This window comes from Manis pentadactyla, chromosome 7 (assembly GCF_030020395.1).
Source record: "Manis pentadactyla isolate mManPen7 chromosome 7, mManPen7.hap1, whole genome shotgun sequence".
NCBI lineage: Eukaryota > Metazoa > Chordata > Mammalia > Pholidota > Manidae > Manis > Manis pentadactyla.
Window position 1 is genome coordinate 76,571,233 of NC_080025.1, and position 21,842 is coordinate 76,593,074.

The 21,842-nt window shown below is 36.7% G+C and overlaps 1 long non-coding RNA gene and 1 pseudogene across 1 annotated transcript in view; one reads left to right on the forward strand and one right to left on the reverse strand.

The window, feature by feature from the left end:
• Positions 1-3,216, reverse strand: part of LOC118909105 (uncharacterized) — a 76,303-nt gene extending 73,087 nt beyond the window's left edge. The window contains exons 1-2 of the long non-coding RNA XR_005023495.2: positions 3,157-3,216; positions 2,798-2,908 (exon numbers count right to left, since the gene is read on the reverse strand). This is a non-coding gene — a long non-coding RNA (uncharacterized LOC118909105). The remainder of the gene's footprint in view (positions 1-2,797; positions 2,909-3,156) is intronic.
• Positions 3,217-3,278: 62 nt separating this feature from the next.
• LOC118909088 (chromobox protein homolog 3-like) lies at positions 3,279-4,296 on the forward strand (annotated as a pseudogene).
• The last annotated feature ends 17,546 nt before the right edge of the window (positions 4,297-21,842 follow it).

A 21,842-nucleotide genomic window follows, 5' to 3' on the forward strand; every position in this document is an offset into this window, starting at 1 on the left:
TGGGCAAATATGGAGGAAAAGTCCTTCCAGGTAGAAGTAACACTGGACAGAGATGGTAGTATGAGACAGCGTGGTATGTGGGGCAGTGCAAAAAGCGTTCAATCCTCTTGGAGTATGAAGTGTAAAAAGGGGCTGGATCACTCAGAGTTCATGTGCAGATAACAGAAACCACTTTAGCAATTTTATGATAATCGTGGAGAAATGTGAACAGAAACCAAATGAAAGGAGAGTCACTCAAGAGGATCAAAAGTAGCTATAACATCAAGAAAATCAGGGCTGAGGAGTGTTTAGTGGCTTTGACCATTAGGAAATCTTTGATGTCCTTAGCAAAAATAGGCCCAGGAGTAAACTGCAGTGATTAAGTATGAATGGGAGATGAGGAAGAGAAAGTGGGGTAATCTGTGTGTTCTTGGAGGTTGTCTCTGAAGGGAAGGAAAGCTTTACCTGAGGAAGAATGGAAAATGGAAGGACATTTTTATCTTAAACTGCAAGAATTTTAAGTAGGTTTGGATGCAGTTCAGTTAAGAACTGAAGGCACAGGAAAGAGACAGATACTAGATGCCTACAGATTTGGAGAAGAAAGATCCAGGGTCTAGGAGGCAATGCTGTTCTTAGATAAAAGGAGTGTTTCTCTTAGAAAAGTCAAAGGAGGAAAGCTTGGGTAAAGTAGATGTATTTGTAAGTTGGAGAAAATAAGGGAGTGGAAATCACACCTGATAGGTTATTTTCTTGATGATGAAAGAGGCAAATCATCTGCTAAGAGAAGGGAGAATGGGTTGGGGGTGAGAAAGGGTGGGGTAAGAAGTTTAAGGGAGAAATGGGTTGGGGGAAATGAGCCAGAAGTGATCAGAGACCCGTGTAAGAATTGCTAAGCAGGCCTGACCTTGAAGAAGTGAGGAGATATCTGAGAAAAGGCATAAAGTAATATCATAATTGTCATGATCTTGGGATATTTGGTCTTTTAGGATGTTGTGTGGATATTTAGAATGGTGGTGTTCTTCTATAAAATATATTGTTTTGGAGCTGTCTACCTGAGATTAGGTAAGGCCTTTAAATCATTATTTTCATCATCACCTATTAATCATTAATAAGATTAAACTTTTATTTGTACTGCAATCTTGAGTACTTTGAATAGGAATGAAATAAAATGGTGGAAGTGTATCATTAAGGGAAGAATTTTCTAAGGACTTGAATTTTGAAGAATTCTTCTGTTTCTTTTCTGATGACTGAAAGTCATCATTTTAGGTTAAACCTGATTTGAAAATTTGACAAATCTGCCCAACAGATTGAGTAAGAACACTGAAAGATGCTTAACATTTTTAGTCACCAGGGATATGTAAAATTAAACCACAATGAGATACCACTACATACCTATTAGACTATCTAAAATTAAAAAGATTGATCATATCAGGCATGTACAAAGATGTGGAACAACCGGAATTTTTCATGAACTGCTGGTTGGAATGAAAATGGTTCAATCACTTTGGAAAACAGGCATTTTCTTAGAAACACATACACCCACTTCATATGACCAAGACATTCCATCCTCAGATGCTATAAACATTTGTGTAGAAGTCTCTGCATAGACTACCCAAGAGAAAAAGAAATATATGTCTATATAAAGATGCACGCAATGTTCATAACATTTTGGTAAAAAAATGGAAACAACAATGTCCATCAACTGGTGAATGGATAAATAAATTGTGGTATATCCATACAATGAACTACTACTTGACAATAAAAGGAAATAAACTACTGATGGCACAGCTACACAGATGAATCTCAAAATAATTATGATGAGTTAAAGAAGTCAGACAAAAGAGTACGAAGTGTATTGTTCCATTAATAAAACAGTCTAAAAAATCCAAGCTAATGTATCATGAAAGCAAACAGATTAGAGGCTGCCTGAAGATGGTGGTAAGGATAGGAAGGGAGATTAAAAATGCACAAGAAAACTCTTGTGGGTGATGCATATATGTTCATTATCGTGAATGTGATGATGGTTTCACAGGTACATTTATAGGTTATCACTTAGAAAGTTGTTCACTTTAAATATGTGAAGTTTATTATACTTTAATAAAGCAGTTATAAAAAAATAACATGTATGTTCAAAAATTAGAGAATGATTTGTTATATGGTAGTAAATTTTTTGAACCCAATATCTTTGAAAAATCATGTTTTTGAAGATGATTTAATATCATCAGAAAATGTTCATAATATTCAGAGACAAGCACAGTTCTGATTTTTAACAGTATGTTAACATTTGTTGAGTGTTGAATGAATGATACAGTGTTAAGTGAAAAAGCAAGATACAAAAAATGCATATATAATTTAACATGTTCCCAACTATGGTAACTCTCTCCCTCTCATCTTTCATGGATGAAAGAAAATTCCTCAAAATGCTAACATTGGTCATCTCTATGAGGTGGAATGACATCTGATTTTTATTTTCTTCTTATGCTTTTGGGGCTCTTCTAAAGTTAAGCTTCCATTTCTTTCTTTCACAAGCACACAAAAACTTAATAAATGCCCCTTCAAAGGATTCCTTCCCACACAGGGACTCCTTGGTGCAAATATTTTTAGAAAATACATCAATCTAATTGAGGCAGAGAGCATCTTTTCCTGTACATCTTGCACAGTAACATGCTGCTGAATGGTGAGAGATTTTAGTGTGGGATGGTGGGTATGCTGGAAAGAAAGGCAATTATACCAACTGCAGCCTGCAGCTGGCTTGTGATATACAGCCTAGAAGGCCTACTTAGAAATATGTTTTATGTAGCCTCAAGAATTTGCTTACCTTTATCACTTCACCTCTAGCAGTCTCTTGGTAAAACAAGGTCAGACTAGAATAAATTTCCTGGACCACTCCCCAGCACAGCTCTGTCAGGAAATGTTCCCTGAAGTTGTCCTGATGAGAAAAGGAGAGAAATTGTATGTGGGTGTTCCTGTAAAATGCAGATAACTCCTCAGTCTTTTGTCCAGTCAACAGTCAAAGGTGGGCCTTATGCACTTTTGACTTTTTTCCTCCTGAGTCAAAAAGAAAACCAGGATAGAGGGAGCCTGTGGGGCAAAGGCAAAGGAGGAAGGCTAGTGAAGTGCAGGTCAAAGGTTCCGAGAAGTTGAGCAAGCTCTTTTGCACAGATGTGCCTATGTTACCTTCCTCCAAAATATGAGGGACATTTCCTGTGAGACTCTGTTCTGCTTTTTCTGCCCCGGGTGAAGAAAGGTAGTGCGGTGTGATTCAGGGGGACAGGGTAGGGCTGGGGCCTGAGGGAGAGATGTTGATGAGACCCCAGGTGATGTTCATACCGGCAGAGCCAGGATGTTGGAATTGTATCTCACAGCCTGAAACATGAAAATTAAAAATAAAATGGCACTTGAGCTTGGGGTGGGCAGGGCAGGAGATGTACCCCCACCTGGGAGCAGCAAGGAATGGGTAGATAACAATTCTTCAAGTTTGCAATGAAAAGGGGCCTCCAGTAAACCTACACTGCAGAAAATGGGAAAGAAACAGAATGGAAAGTGTAAAAATATTGAAGAGGCAGAGCCTGAAGAAACTGTGGTGGAAAGAGCACAGGAGCAGTGAGTAGTGAATGAGAAGGTGGAGTAGGTCTTGACATGGAAGGAGATGCTGACAATATTGGAAACCTGAAGAAGATTTAGATTGTCCCGGGTTAACTGAACCTTTTCTTAATTGTCAAAGAGCGGGTAAAGAAGAGAATGGTACAAAAAGAGAACCTTTATCTGACACTGTCTTGCCAATGGGTTTCAGCCCCGGGCAAGTTCAGTATGGATTCAATGTGACCAAAGAAATTGACAGCAAAACGGTCTTTGGGATGAAAGGGTTTATTACCTGGCTTGTTCTCCGCTGGTAGGTCGAGCACTAGCATCTCTGCCTCCACTCAGTGCTGGACTGAGCTCTTTGTATAGTGCAATAATAGCTTATTGGCTACAGGTGTGGAAGCGGCAGCCCAGCAACAGGCCAGTTACATCATCAGGTGGTTTAAGTTCAGTGAGGAGCCTGGCCAAAGGAACCCCAACTTTCCCACAGACGGTAAACCTGATGATAGCAAATCAGAGATGCTGCTGACAAACCAAGAGGCTTTGCAGGGGCCTTGAATCTGAAGGAATGATTGGTGCCACAGACAGCAGTAGAGAGTTAAGGTTTCTCAAGAATCAGATGAGGTAAAGCTGGTGCTGGCAAATGAAGCAAATGCAAAGTGTTCTCAAAATGTAATTGCTTTTTACAAAAAGAGGCTACCTTGACATTCTTGTCCAGAAAATGAAACTCAGTAATTATTTGCAATAATATATATAATATCTGATATATATAAAATCAGGGTCTTGTTTTTCTGATTTATTAGTTGAAGAAATAATTGCATTCTAATGAAAATCAAGTTTGATATGTTTGTTTTGAAGTAGTATTGGGGGACTCCAGGTTTATTTTATTTTTTGCATCTATAGCACTGGTTACTTTGAACAAATAAATAAAGCTTTCTTAGTTTCTTCCTTTATCAGAGAAGAACATTTGATACTATGGTATATTACTTCCTCTGCATTGGAGAACAGCTTTTCTAAATGTTGGGGAAAATCCCCATAGTCATTACTCAATCATACTTTGTGTTAACTCTTAATGCCTAAGGACAATTCTGGGTTTTTTGTTTATTTATGTGTATGCATAAAATACATATATAAATGTTTTTCTTTTGTTTTTTTTAAACATTCACCAAAACAAAAATGTCATTTCATAACCTTGGATAAGGCCGTATTTCTGGGATGGCTCATTCTATCTAAGCAACCTAAGAAATAAATCACTTCAAATTAAATAGAATTTTTTCCCCAAAGCCTTCATCTTTCAAATTAAATAGATGATTCTCTAATTAACCAGACAATTTAAATATAATATACAAGTTAAACTGGACAATTTAAAAGCAGCTGTACCAGAATCCATATATACATCTACAGTCATATAAATGTAACTTTATTTGCAAAATCCTCGACAGGAAAATTTTATCACAGCCAACAATCTCCCACCCAAATGAGAAAATGCGATAAATTCTGGTGTGTTCTAATTAGTCAAGCAAGACTTAGTTAAGTGGACATTTAAAGGTTCCTTCTAGTGACACTTTCCTTTATAAGAAGTTATGCTATACTGACCAAAAGGTCAATGTCTAAGATGTAGCTCATAGAAAAGTGATCAGATGGTTAGAGATGTTAGCAATTTAGGACCTACTGGAATTAACAGATGAACAAACTTTTGTAATCTAAACTGTTGACCTGCGTGTTTTTTTCTTTACCCACAATTTATTCTTTACACATGGACCCAATGTTTTCAGTGTTTAGGTTATTGGTTTAGCAGAAGCCTGGGAAAACAGTAACTTTGTAGTTAATCAAAATGTTGTCCAACTGCACATTGCTTCCTATACTGTAAATACTAGTGAGCAGTGATCAATAGTTTTATATTAAAAAAATAAAATGGTTATGTAAACTTCTACTTTTGAAAATCATCAGTAGCTTGTAATATTTTAGCTTTAATTTCTTCCTTTGTTGATTATTTAAGGAGCTGTAAACAAACACCTGAAAATGTGTTTCTTCAAATGTCCCTGGAACCGACTGTAATCCGTTTGCTATGTGAATAATCTCACTCTTCAATGTATCACCTTGCAAATTTATCTTCAGGTACTTATCTTGAGTATTCTGCGTCTCCCCCAGCCCCACCCCCAACTTCCCTGGAATTTTGAGGAGGAGCTCCATCAGAGCTCTTCAGCTTTCTGGAATTTACCCTCAGCCTCTGTACCTCCTCAGCTGGATCATGAAGCAATTGACACTACTATCATTGGATAAACGCTGTGGGAATCCAGTCCCTACTGCCTGCCTAGGGTCAGGGGTGGAGTGGAAAAGGGAGTAAGGCAAATCCTCTATTCAGGAACAAAGTTTTAAGCATCACAGGCAAGAATTGCATATGCTTTTCTCCTTAGAAACACTGTCACATATGTAGACTAAGTTCTAGAATGCTATGATGGTGTTTAGCCACTTATTTGTAGTAAAATAAGTTTTAGGGGCTCACCTGTGCATTGAAATTCTTTGGGAGTTGGTATACATGTGTATATATGCTATATCTCTCTAGTTTTACAAATAGTCCCTAACATTTAGTTGAAGAATAGCTAACTCATATTCCCTCTACCAGACTATTACGGAATCATTCAGTTTTGTACAGGCAGGAGTTATTTCATAAATAATTGAAGTCTTTTCAGTATTAAAAAAATTTTTTTTGTACTCCACGTAAATTCCACACATGTGAACAAGTAGTTAGTGAAATTCTGAGTGTGATATTGATTTAGATATGTTTTTTTAAGACACTCTTGAAAACCTAAAGAATCATCTTGTACACATCAGTATTCAAAAATGAGATATCCATAATTATTTTAAGGAGGTGATCTTTCTGAAGTCTGTAATAAAATCATTTCGGAACACTGAAATAAAACCCAGGCAATTTAGGTCTTGAGAATCAATTTTAGAATACACTGAAAATGCCATTTTTGGCATTTTAATCCTAAGATTTATTTCCACGAACAGTTTATTAAGGTAGACTTGTCAATAGATTGTTGTTCTTTTTAAACACGGTTTTAACTCGGATGAGAAATTGAATGCTGCATTCATTTTTGAGTTCTAAGGATTATGGATAGGTGATATTTATATTCTCCTGCACATACAGAGAAAAAAGTCATTTTGAAATAGAAAACTGCTTCATTCCATAAGCATGCCATGAATGCAGGATTCAAGATGTCATATTTGGATGAGATAACCACATTCCTTAGATGAACCAAGTAAAAGCAGCTGCTTCATTTAAGAATGATTTAGAGATACATACATTGAAGACAGTAGATTGAAAGGGAGGAAAAAGAGAAGTGTAAGGATATTACTGATAATGTAATATGATTAAAATTGTCATTATGACTTTTGGGCCAAATTGAAAATTTTATGCTCATTCATTTTTCAAGGAAATACCACCAGATGAAAGTATGGCTCTAGTTCTACTATTAACAAGTACGTATTTGATATTGACAGATGTAGGTGCCATCATTTTGAGACTATGAATTTGAAACCACTGGGAATCATTACAGACCAAATGAACTAACATTCTCTGCAAATTCAAGTCCAAGAAAGTTTGTTTTTGATAATAATAATTCATGTTTATAAGGTGCCTTTCATTCAACTCTTAAGACTCTGTGTATAGATGTGTTTAAATATTCATGGACATATATCACTGTCTTCATACATCATAGTCCAAATGTTTCAATTTCTTGGACATAAAACAACTTTATATTTCTTGTAAAAATACAGTCCCTACCCTTGCCACACAAATTTTCTACAAATAGCACCTTCTTCTTCATGCTCCTATAATAGTTTGGACTGAAAGATTGTTAATGCAATCTTTTCTTAAAGCAATGTTTTAAGAATTCTTTAAAAACAAAACACCTGTGTTTTCTGGCAGGACAACAATGTATCAGCCAAAATAGCTTTATTTAATGACTGACTGTGGTTAGCTAGCGCCCCATAATTCATTTCATAATTGGAAAAAAATGTAACATTTGCTGACATCATCTGAGTGCTGATCTGGACCCATTGAACAGGGAGTTTTCCAACAAAAACGATTTAATTTTCCACTTCACAATTCAGGAAGAATTTAGGATTAGGGAATTCATGGAGCCTAGAAATGGTTTTTGTTTTCCAGATTTTAGCTCAAAATTTGGACAGGAAGGAAGATTGGACATAGTTTAGTTTCCAAGGCAAAATTCCATCTGTAAAATCTCACTTCCTCTTATGCATATTGATACCAGCCTGAAAAAGAAAGCCCTGAAGAGAAAAATATTGTTAGAAATGAAAAATCTAATGGGTGAGGAGAGAGAGAGTTATCATAAGTTCTATGCTGAAAGAGTTTCTTAAACAAAAATCTATTTCTGATTCTTGCCTATTTGGATTTCCAGTTTATTGGAAAATTTGCAGTGCAAAATATACATGGATTGCATCAACAATTATTTTAAAATAATGCACTACTAGTTGTAGTGGTGTTATTTGATTTGATATGGTAATAGGTTCAAAATTTTATACACTGTACAGCAAATATGGGTAAAGAATATCTAGCTTAGTCTTTCTTAAGAAAGCTCATCTTTCTATCACAGAGGAGACAGAGAAACTTATTTTTAAAGTTGCCTTCTTCAGTATTTTTGGCTCTTCTATCTTAAACACTGTTGTGAATAGCCTTAATTCTCTATCTACTTCTCTGGGCTTCACTTGCCTCCAAAGTCATGATCTGGGTTAAATCTATCGGTCTGCTTACCCTGTGCTGGCATCTGAGCAACTGAAATGGCTAAAAAAGAACCCCACAATTGTGTCCTGGTCTCTCTTTAAGTCCTATATCACAAATGGGCACTCAACATGTCCAGAATCTTACTAAACTTTAATAATATTTTCACCATCCTACATTTCTGTTTTGGTCTGCTCAGGCTGCCATAAGAAAATACCATGGAGTAAGTGGCTTAATCAACAGAAATTTATTTCTCACAGTTCCAAAGGCAAGTCCAAGATCAATGCCATTCAGTTCCAGTTTCTGGTGAGGGCACTTTTCTGGCTTGCACACGGCTACCTTTTTGCTGTGTCCTTACATGGCAGACATTCTGTCCCCACCCACTCCTCTTTCTCTCTTCCCTCTTCTCTCTTTCTTCCTCTTCTTAAAAGGCCACAAATCTATCAGGTTAGGGCCCCACCTTTGTGGCCTTATTTAACCTTAATTATTTCCTAAATACCCTATCTCCAGAAACTATGGCACTCGGGCACAGGGCTTCAACATGTGAATTTTGGGGAGACAAGTCAGCCCACTGCAATTTCTGAATGACCATTCCCCTCCTCTCTGAAACTCTTATATTACTCAGCCTCTCCCCTATCCCCACTAATCACCAGAAGCTTATATTTATCAGGGAAGTAGAAACAATTAAGACTTCCCCCATGAAATTTCCTCATCACCCATGAAAACTTGCATCATTTGTATCATTACTATTTCAGTATTTTTGGCTCTTCTATCTTAAACACTGTTGTAAATACCCTTAATTCTCTATCATTTGTATCATTACTTCTCCTCTTAGACTTCCTTCTCATTTCTATGGATGATGCAGCTTGGCTTAGGCCAAAGGCCAACAGGTCAAAGACAACCTGCTCAAAGGCCACCATTGTGTTCCAGATTCTTTCCAGTGACACAGTTTCTATATTTGTGACCTCTCTCAGATGCACATGTCCTCTGAATTGCTGTTCCATTTCTCTGTCCTTTTCATAAAAAGTTCCTTCAAAGAATTATCTGGAGTTGCTGCCCTTAATTTTCCAACTTACATTCTCTGCTGACCTACCTCAGCTGGACACCTGTCCTTCAACTTCATTGATTCTACTTAGTCAAGATTGTTAATAACCACTGTATTCCAAATATTAATGGCTATTCTACCATTCCTCTCTTGTTTGCCATCTCAGCAGTATCAACAAAGTTCATCCCCACTTCCTTTAAAAAAATCATTTAAAAAAATTTTATTGTGGCAAAAATACTTAACATGATATCTTCCCTTTTAACTGATTAAGTGTACAATACAATATTGTTATTTATAGGCAAAATGGTGTGCAGCAGATCACTAGAACTTATTCATCTTCCTTCTTGAAACACAGTTACTTTTCTCAGGAGTTCACACCACCATACCACTCTCCCAGTTTCCTTCTGTTTCACTGGCTGCCTCTTAGTCTCCTTCATGGGCTTCATTTCCCCTTTGCCCAGATGGACTCCAGGGCTCTATCTTGGTCTCCCTCTTTTCTCTATCTATACAGCTTTTCCAATCAGTCTCATTTAATCCCATGTTTGTTGCTGATAATTTACAAATTTTTATGTTCAGTTCTGACCTCTCCCCTGAGCTCCAAATTATATATCCAGGTTCCTGCTTGACATATCCACATTAATTTTAATAGGTATCTCAATTTAACATGTCTAAAATAAAATTTTTATTTGTCTTTCCCAAGTCCACCCCTACTGGCTCCTTTTTTCTTTCTTTCAATAAATGGCATCACCATCTACCCAATTTTGCTTAAGCCAAAAATCTAGGAGTCAACCTTGATTACTGTCCTTTACTCACTCATCCTTACATCCAAATCCTTTGTAAGTTCTGCTGACTCTACCTCTTAAAGCATTCTGAAAAATTCCACTTCCCTGTTTCCTCCACTACTCGCTAGCCCAAGCCACCAGAGTCTCTCCTCCGAACTATCTCCATAATCTGCTGGCTATACCGGGGTTCCCTCCTCTTCCTACCTGCAGTACAAATGGAATCCCAATGGAATGGGTATGTGATAGCCAGAGTGCTTTCCAAAAAGGAAAATCAAATCACTACCTTTCCTGCTTGAAACTTCTCTGATGACTTCTCATCAAGATCAGAATAAAATCTAAAGTCTTGACCTAGAAAATTTAGGGCTTGTTGCATTTTCAATGTATTCCATGAGGGAATTAAGTTCTGCAAAATGACTTTACCATTAAGTATGGATGTTAGGCATAAGTTTTTCATAGATGGCCTTTATCAGGTTGGTGAAGTTTCCTTCTATTTCAAGTTTGTTGAGTGTTTTTATCCTGAAAGGGTGTTGAATTTTGCCAAATACTTTTTTGGCATCATTTGAGATAATCATGTGATTTTGTCTTTTATTCTATTAATATGGTATACTATATTGATTTCATATGTTGAACCAACCCTGTGTTACTAGAATACATTCCACTTGGTGGTGGTATGTTATCTCATTTATATGTTGCTGGATTCGGTTTGCTGGTATTTTGTTGAGGAATTTTTTGTTTTCTCATGATAATTTTGTCTGGTTTTGATAGAAGATCTATACTTACATGAGTTTGGAAGTTTTTTCCTCCTTTTCTATTTTTTTAAAGAGTTTGTGGAAAAATTGGTGATAATTCTTCTTTATGTTTGGTAGAATTCACCAGGGAGGCCATCTGGGTGTGGATTTTTCTTTATGGGATGTGTTGGATTATTAACTCAATCTCTTTACTTTTTATAGGTCTATTCAGGTTTCCTATTTATTCTTGAGTCAGTTTCTGTAGTTTGTATCCCTCCAGGCAATTATCCATTTCAACTGGGTTATCTAATTTGTTTGTGTACAATAATTCACACTATTACCTTATAATCCTTTTTATTTCTATAAGAGCAGAAACTTATTACTATTTTAAAACATTACTTATTTTAGTAATTTGAATCTTCTCTCCTTTTCTTGTTAGTTTAGCTAAAGGTTAGCCAATTCTGGTAAAGTTTTTCAAAGAACCAACTTTTATTGATTTTTATCTACCATTTTTCCATTCTCTATTTCATTTGTTTTTGCTCCAGTCATTATTGTTTTCTTCTTTCTGCTTTCTGTGCACTTAGTTTTCTCTCCTTTTTCTAGTTTCTCAAAGTAGAAGTTTAGGTTATTGATTTGAGACTTTTCTTTTTTATTAGTGGGCATTTACTGCTATAAATTTCACTCCAAGCACTTCTTAGCTGCATTTCCTATATTTTGGCATGTTATGTTTTCATTTTCATTCATCATGAAATTAAAAAAATTTGCTTTTGGTTTAGTCTTTTACCTAGTGATTATTAGGAGTGTGTTGTTTAATTTGCTCATATTTATCAATTTCTCAGGTTTTCTTGTATTACTAATTTCTAATTTCAATCCATTGTGGTTGAAGATCATACTTTGTATTATTTCAATCCTTTAAGTTTATTAGACATGTTTTATGGCCTAACATATGGTCTCCTCTGGAGAATGTTCCATATGTACTTGAGAAGAATGTGCATTCTGTTGTATAGAATGTTCTATAGATGTCTGTAAGATGACTGTAATTGGTTTATAATGGTGTTTAAGTCTTATTTCTTTGTTGATCTTCTATATGTTCTATCTTTTATTTACAGTGGGGTATTAGAGTCCCCAATTACTATTGTTGAATTGTGTAGTTTTCTCTTCAATTCTGTTTTTGTGTCACGTACTTGGGGGCTCTGTTATTAGGTGCATAATTTACATATATTTTTAACATTGTTATAGCTGAAATGTGCCTTTTTTGGACCAATTAGAAATTTCATTTTAAGTGCAATTATCTTGCTTGAAAAACTCTATAAAAACTACAGTACATTCATTCTTATGTTGTCTATCTGATCACCATAGTTTTCTATGCTTCATTTAATAAACTCTTAGAAATAGTCATTAATATGTCAAATAGCTTAATTCTCTAACATTTCCTTCTGAGTTCATAAACTTTGAGTTGTTTCCATTTTGTTTCTTTGCTTTCATTATGACTTGTGTTTTCAGTGAAAAAAATAAAATTAAAAATTGCCTGGCTCTAGGAATCTAAACAGGGTCATCTAAATTCTCTCTCTCTGAGAAGAATAAATGGAGAAACATTTATTGCATCTCTGTATTGGCTGCTTTTTCAGGTGGATTCATTTTCCTAAGTCCAGAGATCTCCTCTTTCCAATGGTTTCAACATCCTTGCATTGACTTTCATACCTATCTCTGAACAATTAATGTGACCAGAGATATTGAATTCTTTATTACAATGATTGAACAGGACTGGGACCTACATTACCTACGAGAATGGTGGTAGAATCAGCCCCAACCACCCACAGGGACCGAGAGGTGGGGAGAAGGCTTTTCTAAAGGAAAATTAAGGTGCCCTTATCAAAATAAAGAAGAGAAATTGGGCAAGAAAAAACAACAGACAATCAATGTCCTAGATATGTCACATCATAAGAATCACCAGATAACTGTTGAACTACTGTGTTGTATACTTGAAACCAATATAAGATTGTATATCAATGATATTTCAATTTAAAAAAAGTGATCACCAGAATGAGTGTTAAAACCTTCTCCTGAGTCCTACCCCATTCGTACTGAATCAGAATCATTTAGAGAAGTTATGCAGCAACTAGTGTTTTTAATAAAATTCATGACTGCTCCGCTATAGTCATTGCTTCTGCTAAAATGTAAATTGGAATATTCTGTTTTTCATCCTCTTAAAATATACTTCTCAGTTAGGTTACACACTCAAGCTAAAGAAATGAGCAATTATTGACTGCATTTAAACTGTGAAGGTATATACTTGAAATTGGTATTGAGATGATCTGAAATAGATATTGTTTGTTACTTCTCTAAACCATCAAGGAATTATCCAGTCTTCTGGATAACTGACTTCCACAGTGTAAAGTCAATGAATTATTTTACTTTAAAAAGAAAGGGAATATGAAAACATAATAGAAACTCTTCTAATTCAAGTCTTTTTTTTTTTCCTAAAACGTAAAAACAGGTAAATGGCTGCACTCGGGATTTGTTAAACAAGAGGACCATCTTTTTCATGCCTTAATTATACCCACATTCCTCATTATACAACATCCATTTAGGCTTCAACACCAGAAGAGATTTCCTCAGCAGTCACAGGGAGCACCAATGGGTCACGTGCTGGGCATCTATCAGCTATGTTGGCTGATTTAAGTATGTCATGTGTGAAGTGGCTCTGAGAATGGAGGTTTACTGCCTCCTTTGACTTCTCTGGATTCTATGTACCTTGTGGATCTGAATTTTAAAGCCAGTATGTGCCAAATGTACCAATATTTATCAAAGGAATTTAAACTATAACACATACTTATGTATAATTAGCACCATGGAACTCATGTGCTTTGAAAGGTTGCTCAATGGCAACAATACCAACAGCAATATATTCAATTAAAGATAACATTTATTGAGTATTTCTATGTATCTACTATTGTGTTTAATATATTACATGGATAATCTCATTAAATCCTTACAACAACCCTATGAGGCATTTGCTATCATTATTTCTATTTTATGGCGAGGAAATGGGAGCATCAACTAATCTACCTATGTTCACATAGCTATGAAGTGGCTTTAGTATAGTCTGTCTCCATCCATATCCACCTACCCTTTCCTTCTAGTGATGAAAGGATTTACAATGCCAGTGGGGATGTGTTCAGTGATAATGTGTTCAGTTGACATATAGGAGGACAAGATCAGCAGGATCGCCTTACATAGGACTGCATCAATGACCGTGACTTCATTAATTCGATACTCCTCTAAGATAAACGAGTTTAGCACAGACTCAGGTGCTTCAGAACTTGGAAGTGATGGAAGCCTTGCCTCAGGGTTGATGGCCCCTGGGCTGAGAGGGAACAGGCTTCAGGAGGCCCTGCTGTCTGTCCATATGGAATAGACAGATTAGATTCATAGAATAAAGGCAAATGAACATGCATGTAGGAACCTGCACCCTTTAAGTTCAATGAAAGCAAGAATCAAACTCATTCATTTATAGCCACCACCAAGAAAGTCCTCACTTATTCAACCTATGTCTCAAAGGAAACATTTTCACTTTTTTCATAAAAAACTTATTTGTATATTAATTTTATTTCTCTAAAAGTGATAGTAGATTGTTGACAAACTTTTCTTGGCCTTTTTAATTAGCCTCTTGGAAAGTCAGAAGTAGCCTGTGGTCTCCAAAACTGGTTTGAATTAGATGCACAATTATGAGTCCATCAAGATGGAGAAAGATTTCAACTTTCCAACACTGGTTTATCATCCTTTTTATAAAACAGGTATCAACAAAAGAAAAAGGGAAAGCCTGCCTCAACAATCCTATGCAAGAGCCTCCCAGTTTGTTTTTTCTTTAATTATTGTCAGTCCTTGAGAAATGTACGTATCTGTTGCAATAAGCAGGAGTTGTGGCATGCTCTGTGAAGATGCGCCAAATCTCCTGCAGGACTGTGTGAACGGAATTCAGTATACATTGCAGCCTAAAAATATGGTAAGAGCATTCCATTCTTCTCATGTGACTTTTCTTTCTTTCTTGTTCAGCTGTATGCAGATCTCTGTGGGGAGCAAGTGAGAATCTGTGGATTCAGTGAAATGTAAAAGCAGTAGAGACTTTCAGAGCCTTCTTTCCATCCTTTAAGGTCTTCGTTTGTCTACAACACTTGATAGATCATTTAGTGCAGAATTCGCTGATACAGGAGAGATACTGACTTGCCCTATTGTGTAAACATAGAAAGCCCCAAATCAAAACCCCTGCCAGTGACCCCAAGCCCCAAGCTCTAGAAACCATGGGATTGAGACAAGAAATTGTGAGAGTCAACAATGGCACTGACAACCATACGTTATTGACTAAGACTGATTGGAAATTAAAGCACCAGCCCCAGAGGAAAATTTGCAAAGAAATCAGGGAGTGCTCGGGTGCTCTATATTCTTGAACTCTCGTTCTTGCCTTGACTGGACCAGTATTAGCAAAAACAAGTCGGAAAGCTGAAAAATACTTTTGTAAGCTCTTCTCCCTTTAAAATAGTTGTCATCGACTATGGTTTCCCACATGAAAAGCTAGGATAGGACTTAGATAATTTATATTAAGTTTTGCCTCTACTTCTGAATTGATGTGACTTTAGGGAATTCATATCGCCTCTGGGTGCCTCTATTTTTTAAATTTACACAAAGTGAGGTGATCATATCTTCTTCCTTCCTAATCCTCCAAGATAGTTAATCAATCAGGCCTTGGACAAAGCTGTGTTAAATTCTGAGCACGGGAGCGACCGATGAAATTCAGGAGATTTTTTCATTTTACTGCTATATTTTCCCTTTGTTAAGTATGAATCAGTGTAGTTTCTTTGCATCCAACAAAGAACAGAGTAGCACAGATGTGTTCTGTCTTGTTCCTGGTTATCTTCCTTCCCTCCAAAACATTATCAGGGATTTCACCAAAAAGAAAGCAGAATTTGGAAGATTGGATTTGTCAGTTAACTTGCACTCCCTCTGCTGGTTGAACACCTCATATTTAATTTTTCCTGACTCGGAGGTTCTTAGATTAATTAACTAATTAATTAATAATTTATTTATTTATTTTCAGTAAAGTTGGAAATGATGTATGTTTTTTGGAGAGTGATCAACTTAGAATGAATTTGTGATAATTCACGTTTTCTAGTATTTGGCAGAGTTGCCGTTTCATTTAGCATAAATGTAAAGGCCATGTTCATAAAACTAAGTTCTATCAAGGTAGAATTATCAAGGATAGAAAACCTACCCAACTCCAATTTCCTGCTGGTACATACAGATAAAGACGTATGAATTCAGGGATCAATCACTGCCTTTAAAACACTGGAGGGGTAGCTCAGTACACTTGGGAGAAGTCTGATAAAAGCAGGGAGAACGACCAAATATGTTTCAATTCATTGCTTCGTAATAATATGTAAAAACCCCAATGAGTCACCTTTGAATGATGATAAAGAATCAGTTCATTATTTTGAACACTGGTAAATAAAAGAAAAGAATGAAGCAACTATCCTGTCTTTTCTGTATGAAGTATAGTATTGAGTAATCTCAAGTAGAGGAAAGTATTTCTTTATATGAGTATTCTAGCCAATAAAGATAAAAGAAATGATAGAGTTAGATATCACCATTTTGCAATCCCTAGTCAATGAATGTATCCAGGCATCAAGGATCAAAGGCTACATAAAGAGCTACATCAGGTATCTCCTGATGAAAGAACACACCACCACCTACAGATTTGCCAAGGGTATTGAACTTGAGTCTAATCAAGCCTCTGGGATCCAGCTGCCAATCTACAGGAAAGACAAGAGGACAGAGGAAATGTTGAACAGTATCATGAGCATGCAATCAGCAAAACTCAGACTGTGGGAATCTCACAAATCAAATGCCCTGGGTTCTTCAACAGATACATTGCAAAGAAAAAAGAAATGGTTAGAGAAGAAATATCCAAAATAAAAATGACTTCAGACAGATATCGTTTTTTAAAAAAGGGCAAGTCTTAACCAGAATATTTGAGGTGCACCCTTAGGTGATGAAACAATGAAGAAATGGAAAGAATGGTGATGCTGCTAGTCAGGTTGGTGCTTACTTCTGGGAAGAGGAAAGGTGTTGAGATTGGAACAGGACACACGGAGGTGCTTCAGGAATGTTAGCAAAACTCTGTTTTTTGACCTGGGTGGTGGCTACATGGTACTCACCTTACAATAATTCATTAAGCTATGAATTTGTGTGGTTTTGGTTTTTATGTTTTATTTTACCATACAAGTCTTTAAAATAGGCATTCTTTTAGCTGCCTCAGTTCCCCTTCTCCCTGTTCTCTCCATTTCTCCCCCTCTCTTCTCTTTCTCTTGCCATCTTGGTCACTCTGCCTGGTTCCCAGCCCTCAGCCCCCTGTGTACCGCAGCTTCTGGCACCTCCCCCGTGTGGCTCTTTTAGATCCCAGCTGAAGCTCTTGCCTGCTGGTTGGTTTTGGTGACCGCCTGTGTCTACACTCAGGTCACAGCCAAGTGGGACAGCTGGGAAGAGAAAAGATAGTCCAGAAATCCGCTTCACTCTTGCTGGTTTTCAAACTCCACCAAATAAACTCAATTTCATCAGAGCTCATGTTGTATTAAGTGTTTCCCACTGTATATTTTTGTACATTTACATGATTGCTTATCTCTTTTAATCTGGTTTATCTTCTCAGTTACTTGCAAATTCAACTGAGATTTAAATGGTAGACTCAAAAAAGATGCATCAATATTTTAGACAAAACTATTTAAGAAACAAGGAATGACTTTTGTTGAGTACCTTTTATAAGCCATGCACCAGGTTACTTTTCTTGACAGTTGTAAAAATAGAAGCTACTATTTATTGAGCATCGACTATACACTAGGCAGTATACATATATTATCCCTGATCCTGTAAAGGATATTTCTCTACAATATTGGTATTATTATCTGTTTTACAGGTAAAGAATGAGAGGTGCTGAAGGGTAAAATGATTTGCTCCAGATAGTTACTTGTGAAAACAAAATTGAATTCCTTTTCTTTGGCTCCATTCTTTTTCACCATGAGATGGTGACTGAATATCAACTTACAGCATGGGAGTTATCATTATAGAGTTAAAGTGTTGTATTCTGGATTGGTCTCATGAGGAGGTTCAGCACTGGACTTGAGTAGTAGCAGGAGCTGAGATTTACTGTGGGGGATGGTGCTTCGGGGGTGGCTGCCCTTCCCTCATGAGAGTAAAGTACAGCTGTCATGGCAAACAGATAAAATCATATTTGAGTCCTAAAAATTAAGGCTAATTTTAGAGACTTCTTGCCCTGCCAACTAGCACCTTTCCTTTTCTACTTCTAATGCTGCCTCATCTCAACTTCCCTCACTCCTTTCGTGATTTGCTTTCTCTAAACACAGTGTGATGGAGGCTTGATGTGTTGATAACACACTGCCAAGTTCTTGGTACTTCAGTGGAAAGTAACTTTCCTTCTGGACTACTAGGTATTGATAAAGAACTGGAATACTTATAAGGAAAGTGGACCCCATATGACATTCAATCTCAGAACTTGTTTGCATTTGGACACCTAGGAGACAATAAACAAATCAGACTAAAAGAGAACATATTCGTTTTATTGTAAAATTATTCTTTTGCAACCTAATCCTCACCTAGAAAAAAGCCACTGGATGCTGGGAGTTTTTCTGTCCTGGGGATCTGCACAGTCCAGTTTACTTACTGCACAGGAATAAATATGCCTAGAAAAGGGGATAAGAACTTGACTGAGTTTCTTGTTTTGTAGCAATTTTATGAGAAAAAACTTACTTCATTAAAAAATTTTGCCTTTTTTATTTCTTTCTTACAGCTTTTCAAATGGAATTTGAAAAAGGACTGTGATTTTTTGTCGGGGAGAGAATTGCTTTCTGGTTTGCTTGAGCATTCATGTGTTGGCAGAGTTTATTTAACCCATCTGCCACAACTGCAGCAGAGGCGGTATTAATGCACAGTATATTTGTATCAATCTTACTTTCATAAGGCTATTTTTTTCATGTTTATAAAAGTGTAGATATTGCTGATATTGCTTTTCTCTTTAAGAATCCAAATCTCCCTCTCCCTCTCACACTCACACAGACACATGCACATGCATGTGCACACACACACGCACACATATAATCTAAAACCTGTGCTTGTCTTGGAGAGTTTCTTCTAGATAGTATGCCCTCTAATATCTGGGAATGAGTCTTTGGCTACTTTTGTTTTTTAGGCAACTAATGAAAGATCTTTTAGGTGCTAAACATGGCCTTGAGAACTATTTATATGTTAATACCTAGACTTACTGAATATTTCCAAAGCAACCAAGTTGTGTATCTTTTGTTTGAAGAACCTGACGGCCATTGGAGATCCTCAGGACACTCCACAGACCCAGTAATGACAGGTGTACCTAAAGTACCTAAAGAGCTCTTAAAACACAAGAGTCAAGTATCTGACTCTACTATACAAAGTGTAAAAGTTCTTTGGGCGTCTTACTACACTGATGGACAGTGACTGCAATGGGGTGGGGTGGGGGACCTGATAATATGGGTGAATGTTGAAACCACAATGTCGCTCATGTGAAAACTTTATAAGATTGTATGTCAATGATACCTTAATAAAAAAAAAAAGAAAAAAAGTTCTTTGGGATAAGTTAGCAGTCTACACTAAAGAAAATCCTGTAGCAATTAAGACCCAGAGTTTTAAAAATCAGTCATCCCTTAACAGCCTGTGGTTCTAACCTGTCCCGTTAGAATCACCGGGAGGGAGTGGGTGTGAGTGCTTTTAATATTGATGCCCAGTCTTTTTCTAGGTCTCTAGGTATGGATCAGTATTTTTAAAAGCTTCCTAGATAATCTCCATGTACAGCTAGTGTTGAGAACCACTGCTCTACATGATCATTTCCAAATACACTGCAAATTCTTGAGAAATGTGGAATGATTTATTTATTGATGAGAAGGTTTGATTTAAATATGGAAGATAATCAGCAAAGTTTGCTCACTGGCTATTGTTTTATTTCATTTAGAAGGTGTTGCTACATGCAGGGGTGGGGGGTGTTAAGTTTGTGAAGGCTCCAAAGATATTTTACCAGATACTTGTGGCACCAAAGCATATAGAAACTTTTCAAAATGTTATGTTTCCAGACTGCAGAAGATTTATTCACTTGGGAGAGTGTGAAACAAGTGCTTTTTGGAGTCTTGGAGAGCTTATTACAATAAGGGCATTTAAGGAAAGTGAGCTAGAAAAGCTTCTCCTTCCCTTCATTTGTATTTTCCTACATTGCGTTAGCAGTACCTGGACTGATCAAGATATAATGATAGTCACCTGAATGACCCAGGGTGCTGCTTCCCCTAGGGAAGGGCAGTTTGGAAGAAGCCAAAAGATCAAACCCCTGATGATACAGTGGGCATTTTGCCGTTGGGTGGCTTTTTGTTTGCTCAGTTTACCTGATCTAAAACAAGGGTGGTCTACGGAGTGGATTGGCTTTGTGGACACTGTTGCATTCTAGTGGAAGGAGACCAGCCTGTGTGGCTCATTCTAATTTATCAAAAGCTGCCAGGCTTGGCTACACTGAGGATCTAGCAATCTACTTCAATGTAAACATTTTAATTACTATTTCTAACATTTGGCTTTTATTAAGTTAGAGAAAAACTTAAAAATTTTTTTCGTAAAGTAAATACTGGAAAAACCCCTTTAAAGAATCTTTCCCTATTCCCCTCCCTGCCCCTCCCCCTCAACACACCACACACACACACACAGTTTTGATTTAAAAATAATAAGCAAAGTCTATAAATAAAAGAAGAAGAACAAGAACAAGAATGGGAGTGAGGGAGGGAGGAAAGGAAGGAAGGAAGAAGGGAGGATGATTGAAAAGAAAAGGAAAGAAAAAAGAAAAGTATGGATCCCTATCTTTTACCACTCACAAAAATTAATTCTAATTGGATTAAAGACTTAAACCTAAGACCTGGTACCATAACATTGCTAGAAGAAAGCATAGGGAAGAAGCTCCTTGACCTTGGTCTTGGCAATAATTCTTGTCTATGACATCAAAAATACAAGCAACAAAGGCAAAAATCAACAAGTGGTACTACATTAAATTAAAAAGCTTCTGTATAGCAAAAGAAATAATGAACGAAATGAAATTGCAACCTATGCAATGGGAGAAAGTATTTGCCAACTGCATATTGGATAGAGGTTAATATCCTAAATACATAAAGAACTCATACAATTCAATGACACAAAAAAACCAACAAAATCCAAATAATCCAATTAAAAAACGGGCAGAGGACCCGAAGAGACATTTTTCCAAAGATATACAGATGGCTAACAGTTAACAAAAAGATGCTTGACATCACTAATCACCAGGGAAATGCAATCAAAACCACAACGAAATGTCACCTCATACCTGTCAGAATGGCTGCCATCAAAAAGACAAAGAGATAACAAGTGTTGGCAAGGATGTGGAGAAAAGGGAACCCTCTTGCACTGTTGGTGGGAGTCTTAACTGATTCAGTCACAATGGAAAACATTACGGAAGTTCATCAAAAAATTAAACATACAATCACCATATGATCTAGCAAGCCCACTTCTGGGCCAAAGGAAATGAAAACAGATATCAGAAAGACAGCTGCACTCTTGTGTTTACTGCAGCATTATGCACAGTAGCAAAGTCATGGGAGCAACCTAAATGCCTATTAATGGATAAATGGATAAAGAGGATATGGTGTGTGTGTGTATGTGTACATACATATAAATTATATATATATTATAATAAGTAAATATTATTCAGCCACAAGAAGGAAATCCTGCCATTAGTGACAACATGAATGGACCTTGAGGACATGATGCTTAGTAAGATAAGCCAGTCAGAGAGAGAGAAATGTTGTACTCTACTTACATGTGAAATCTAATAAAGCCAAACCTGTAGGAACAGAGAGTAGAATGGTGGTTACAAAGGT